Below are 6303 nucleotides of genomic sequence, written 5' to 3'. Positions count from 1 at the left end.
TCTTTAAAAATTCATCAAAAAAAAAAAAAATACATACCTTAAAAGAGGGGATGGCCATAAATGACAAACACTTAACTGTCTCTCCTTGGATTTCAAGATAATACAAGTAGTGTCACTTTCCAAGCCAAGTTTGAATTAACCGTACCCCAAATCTAGATGTTTTGAGGCTATACTCAATTATGGGATTATAAAAGTACTTCTATAACATTCTTAATTTTTATTACCAGTCCAAAAAACTTCATTGAAACTGGGTACCTATTTTTTTTAACTTTTTACATATTAAAGCCACCTTTTAACTTATTTTTAAACAACCTTTTGGGCTTACCACAACAAGCCTATTGCCCTTAATTTTAAATTTACGAAATTAACCGCAAATCATCTTTAACCTACCACCAACTATAATAGAACTCTACGCCCAATTTATATGTTACTGAAGATTTTTAGCTCACACCCATCTTCACCGACTTTCAAATACCTAATCCTTAACAACCAAATCATAAATAATTCTCTTTACTACTCGAGGTAGAATGATCGAATCTGAATCTCACACATTTACCTATGTATACTTACTCTGAACCAACAATTTATTACTAATACACAATTTTTTTAACTTTCTTATGCAGACACCCTAAACATCTTCATAATCATTCTACTCATGCGGTTCATGAGAATTTAATAAATTTTTGGTAATTAGAATTCCATACTCATACTTTATTTGTTTACTTATTTATATAATATTTTTACTTTATTACTTTATTCCACATTCTGCTTATGTATATTTTTAATTTTTGGCAATATATACACTTTTCTTTTATAAAAAAAAAAGACTTCTCTTTGTTTCTTTGTATCTCCCGGTCTATATGGAATGCAAGGAATAAAATGATCTTTGAAAACATTAAGAAAGACCCTTACCAGATTACCTCGTGGATGTTAAATTTTCTTCTTGAATTTCAGTCTGCCCAATCCAGACGCTCATCTTCTTTTAGTTTGCCGAGTGGTCCTGACCCCAAACAGGACCGCTCCCAAGCAAGATGGGTACCCCCAAGTTGCGACCTCTACAAGCTCAACGTCGATGCCTCAATTTCAAAATCTTCTAACTTTATTGGAGTTGGAGCTGTTATTCGCTTTTCTTCTGGACTGGTTATGGCTGCATTGGCTCAAAATCTCCCAGGCAAATTCACGGTCAAAGAAGCTGAAGCTCTCGCTCTCCGCTACGGCTTGTCTTGGGCTTTGGACGTGTTTCTCGCCTATCCACTTTGTGGAGTCAGATGCTAAGACGGTGGTGCAAGCTTTGGAATTGAAACTTTTTTCAAGATTGAGTTTGGTTCCATTCTGTCTGATGTATCTAGTTTATTGTCTAACTTTCCAGGAGTAAAGTTGTCTCACTTTTATAGGGAAGCCAACTTGGCAGCCCATGGGTTAGCAACTTACGCTCTTTTCATAGATGATAAACTCGTTTGGCTGGAGGATTCTCCTCCTTCGATAGAGTCTGTAATTAATCAAGAATGTTTGTGATTAATAATAGATTTCTATTTTTCAAAAAAAAGAGGGGATGGCCAAAGTTTTGTGAGTTCTGTGCTCTTTCCACGTGTCAATGTCTCTTTCATTTTTCTTTATTTTGCAAATTGTTGCTTTGTCTAATTTCCTCTTTTCTATCATTCTTTCTCTTGGCTTTTTTTTTTTCCTCTTCTCTCGTTCTTTCTTTTCTAAAATTCTTCCCACAAATTTGGATTTTTGTTTGGACTTCGCTCTTCTGTTTTTTTCCCTTTTTCTCTGTTCTTTCTTTCCCAACATCTTGCACACAGATTTGTGCCTACAAACGGTTTTTAGTTTGTTAAACCATATTCCCATTGCCGAAGAAAAAGTCTGTACCCATATTCCCATTGTCGAAGAAAAAGTATGTTTCCTTTTCTATTCCCTGATTTCAGTGTTTACTAAATTTGTTTTTTTTTTGTTTATTTGATGCAATGACTGCAAGAATTTATTTATATGTTTCCATCTTCTGTTTTTTGGACTCATGTCACCAAATGCTTTGTTTCAGGTTTGCCACAGATTTGAAATGCGTTTTATGGAGGCTGATTAAAGTGTTTGTAAATGAGAATGCCTTACCTGTTATGCAGGTTTGTAATTTGTCTTTTTTGTAAAAAAAAATTATATATTTACATTGAAATATGTAACTGTGATGCAATGTAGTGCAAGTATGCGTAATATAGCTACCTACTGAATGTATTTTTCTTAATTATCATATTTTGACTGCTCATTTCACATTTGAATATGTTATCAGATGCAATATTATATTTCTTTATAAGGATTTTCGGTTTTGTATGTATTATGTGATGTACGGCGTTGCAATTAGGCATACTTCATTTAAAAAATTCAGTGACCGGAAGGTCTAATCGTGAGATATAAGCACCTATATTTATTCGACTATGTGATATTTTATACCATCGTTTCATTAGTTTATTTTCTTTCATAGAACTGAGCGTCTGAATTCAAATTGCACAGGCTTGCATATTATCTGCGTTTGTCTCGTAAACGACGGAGATAAACAATTCATTTTACTTTACTTATGATGTTACTACTCGGGATATTTCTTCTTTTATTTATCCATTTGCTCACAGTTTTGCTATATTCCAAAACTCTTGTCACAATAATATAAATCGTATTCACAATATGCAAGATCAATTGCAACGAAGACACCGTGCCTTTTGTGCCCGTAAAAAAAGACGTTGCCATCTATATGCGAGAAAAAGAGAAATTTTGTACGCATTTTATGCAGCATTTCGCAAAGTCAAAGACACTACTGGTAGAAATGTTGGACAAAGATTAGTGTACACTAAAAGAAAAGCTTGTGCCAGTTCTACAGATTGTTCGACTGAAAATGCTACAGCTTCTTCAAACGATAAACGTCATAATATAAATTGTATAAATACCGAATTATTTTTCATCGATTTCATAATTACAAATACAAATTTCGATTCTACTTTATCGTCATTTATTTAGCTTAATTTATGCTTCTGTGTTTAGATCATGTAAATATCAACTTCAATGGTCAGACGGTATCTTCATCTATAGCTTCTCCACATGTTGATCCTATTCAGTTCCAACCTCTATCAGCATCTCATTCTCCTGGTAAGTTATCAGATATTGAGACGATATTAATTGGCTTGATTTTGGTCTAATACTAATTGCTTATTTTATTGTACTAGCTTAGAGTAGATATTTTAAAAATGTTTTTATCATCTCTGCAAAAAGCCGCCCTTCAGTCTTTTGGTTTTCTTTCTTCAATTGTATTCCAGGTCCTTCAAATGTTAATCAAGATATGTCATATTTGTCTACAACACATGACCATGTTCAGATGCAATCATTCCCAACACCTCAGTAACCATGTAAATAATGTTGATATTTTTTTGCCCTGTTTGTGCTATATAGTTCTACTTATTTGAAAACCTCAATTATGTTTTTGTTGCTCTACAGATATGGTAGACAGTTTTATATATAATGATATCAAAGAAATATTATTCATAAGTCTATTCTTGCACAAGTTCATAGACTGAAAGATTCATATCTATGCCGTCACTGTGGAGCTGTTTTATTTCAGTTTCAAAGTGCAAACTCTTGTTGCTCAGGTGGAAAAATTGCTTTGAAATTCAATGTTGTTCCGAAAGAATTACATGATTTATTTCATTCACAGACTGCAGAGTCACGAGAATTTAAGCGTTGTGTAAGAATGTATAACATCAGCTTCTCTTTTACATCACTTTGTGTTAAATATGATAAAGAGATGTGTGCTATGGACAAGGGAATTTACACGTTCAGAATACAAGGGCAGGTTTACCACAATATCTTGCAGCTGATCCCGATTAAAAATTTGCCGTCCTTTTTCGAGCTATATTTCTATGATACAGAACATGAGATGCAACACCGACTAAACTTCTCAAAAGACATGACTACTTCGCTAACTGCAAAACTCGCTGACTTGCTGCAAGTTAATCCATACTGCCAATTTTTTCGCAGTCTTAAAGATGTTCCTAATTTAGCAGATCATAAGATACGAATACGTTATGATGATGGGCTGGATCAAAGAACATACAACGCACCTACTGCGTCTCAAGTTGCTGCTATATGGGTCGATGATGATCACGAAAATGGTGAGATGTGTGTACCTGATATTATTGTCTCTGCTCATTCTGGTCAAACACACCGCATCAATCATTACTTCGGTTGTTATGATACTCTACAGTATCCTATTTTATTTCCTTATGGGGATCTGGTTGACATCAAGGTATTAAAAGGATTACCACACAACGACGTATTAATATGCCTTCAAATGAGGAATCAAGTAATGCCCACCAAATTCATTCGAACGATGATCTTATTTCGAACGAAATTGCAGGTTTTCTTATATACCTTTAAATTCGTTTACATATATATAGTGTATATGTACTACTTTTCTAACTACGTTTTTTCCTAACAGCTTCCCATGGCGCCATAAGAAATTCGGTTTCTTGTCGTGAATATTAATGTTACGAGTTGCAAATAAGGCCTTCAGATAATTCAATACTCTTGCATGCTAGCCGATTATTACAGCAGTACGTTGTTGATATGTACGTTAAAATCGAGACATCTAGATTGGATTATTTTCGACATCGACAAGATGAAATTCGGGCTGAACATTATCAAGGTGTCGTCGATAGTATTCACAAAGGTGAGACAAGAGGAGCTTCTGTTGGTCGTAGAATCATCTTGCCTGCTTCATTTATCGGCGGTCCTAGAGATATGAAAAAAAGATATATGGACGCAATGACTCTGGAGCAGAGATTTGGAAAGCCATATATATATTCTTGACTGTAACATGTAATCCGAAATGGCAAGAAATTACTGCTCAACTATACAGCAATGATTCGGCACAAGATAGACCTGATTTAGTCTCTCGAATCTTCAAGGCAAAACTAGAGGAGTTGAAGAATGATTTGATCAAGCGCAAACTTTTTGGTCCTGTTTCTGGCTATATATATGTTATTGAGTTTCAAAAAAAGGTCTTCCACACGCTCATTTCCGACTTATTCTGAAAGCACATGCGAAATTGGTCAACCCCGAAAGTTACGATTCGATAGTATCGGCTGAAATCACTGACAAGGATGAAGAACCACATCTGCATTCTCTTGTAGCAAGGCATATGATGCATGGACCATGTGGTGTATTAAACCATAAAAATGTTTGTATGAAGCGGTCTGGCAGATGCAAAAATCAGTATCCAAAGAATTTTTGTTCTGCAACGCAAAATTCTAATAATTCTTATCCAAGATATCGGCGTCGAAATAACCTCTGAACGGTCAAAGTTCGTGGTCATTCCCTAGATAATAGATGGGTTGTACCGTATAACATATTTACTAGCCATGTTTGACTTCCATATCAACGTGGAAATCTGTTGTAGCATGAAGGTTGTTAAGTATTTATACAAATACATGTATAAAGGTCAAGACCGTGTTTCTTTTTTCTGTAGATGGTTCTTCAGTGTCTCAAATCATCAATGAGATTGACATATATCAATCAAGGAGATGGGTTTCACCCCCTGATGCAATATGGAGAATATTTGGCTTTGTCTTGACCGAAATTTATCCGCATGTGATCTCCTTGCAGCTACACTTGCCTAATGATCAGCCCATCACCTTTCGTGATCATGACAATCCCGCTACTGTAATTAATGATGAGATGCTGAAGAAAACAATGCTCACTGAATATTTTTTTTATGAACTCTGTTCATGCAAAAGCATGCACATTGCTTTATAAACAATTCCCAGAGTATTATGTTTGGAATAAAAAAGAAAAGTTATGGTCTGAACGAAAAAAGGTATTGTTGTCGGTAGAATCGTTGCTTCCAGTCATGTCGAAGGAGAACGGTACTACCTACGATTATTGCTTAATCATGTAAACGGTGCTACATCATTTCAAGATTTGAGAACTGTTAATGGAGTCATTGCCATGACATTCCGAGAAGCAGCTTTGCTACATGGTATTTTAGAAGGAGACAATGCCAATGAATTATATTTGAGAGAAGCTTCTACATATGCTATGGCTTCTGCTTTACAACATTTATTTGCAATTATTCTTGCGTTCTGTAATCCTCGAGATCCACGCTTACTATGGGATCCGTTTAAAGAATCCATGTGCGAAGATTATGTTTAGAGTTCTTTTCAACTTCTTTCGTGGAGATACTAGCATTGAAAAGCATTTGCTTGACTCTTGAGCCGCTTGGTAAAAATATTTATAATTATGGTCTAGCCCCGTTTCATATCGATT

At 35.0% G+C, this 6303-nt stretch overlaps 1 long non-coding RNA gene across 1 annotated transcript; it reads left to right on the top strand.

Annotated features, from left to right (window-relative positions):
* Window positions 1-1634: 1634 nt before the first annotated feature.
* Window positions 1635-3499, top strand: LOC149398071 (uncharacterized). Its single transcript, XR_016297220.1, has 4 exons — window positions 1635-1897; window positions 2042-2120; window positions 3028-3132; window positions 3300-3499. It is a non-coding gene; the product is annotated as an uncharacterized LOC149398071 (long non-coding RNA).
* The last annotated feature ends 2804 nt before the right edge of the window (window positions 3500-6303 follow it).

The sequence above is a fragment of the Urtica dioica genome, chromosome 5 (assembly GCF_054948205.1).
Source record: "Urtica dioica subsp. dioica isolate 48M chromosome 5, U.dioica_male_clone48M_v1_H2, whole genome shotgun sequence".
In the NCBI taxonomy this organism is placed as follows: Eukaryota; Viridiplantae; Streptophyta; class Magnoliopsida; order Rosales; family Urticaceae; genus Urtica; species Urtica dioica.
The sequence above is the reverse complement of the archived record's forward strand: the minus strand, read 5'-3'. Positions and strand labels throughout refer to the sequence as shown.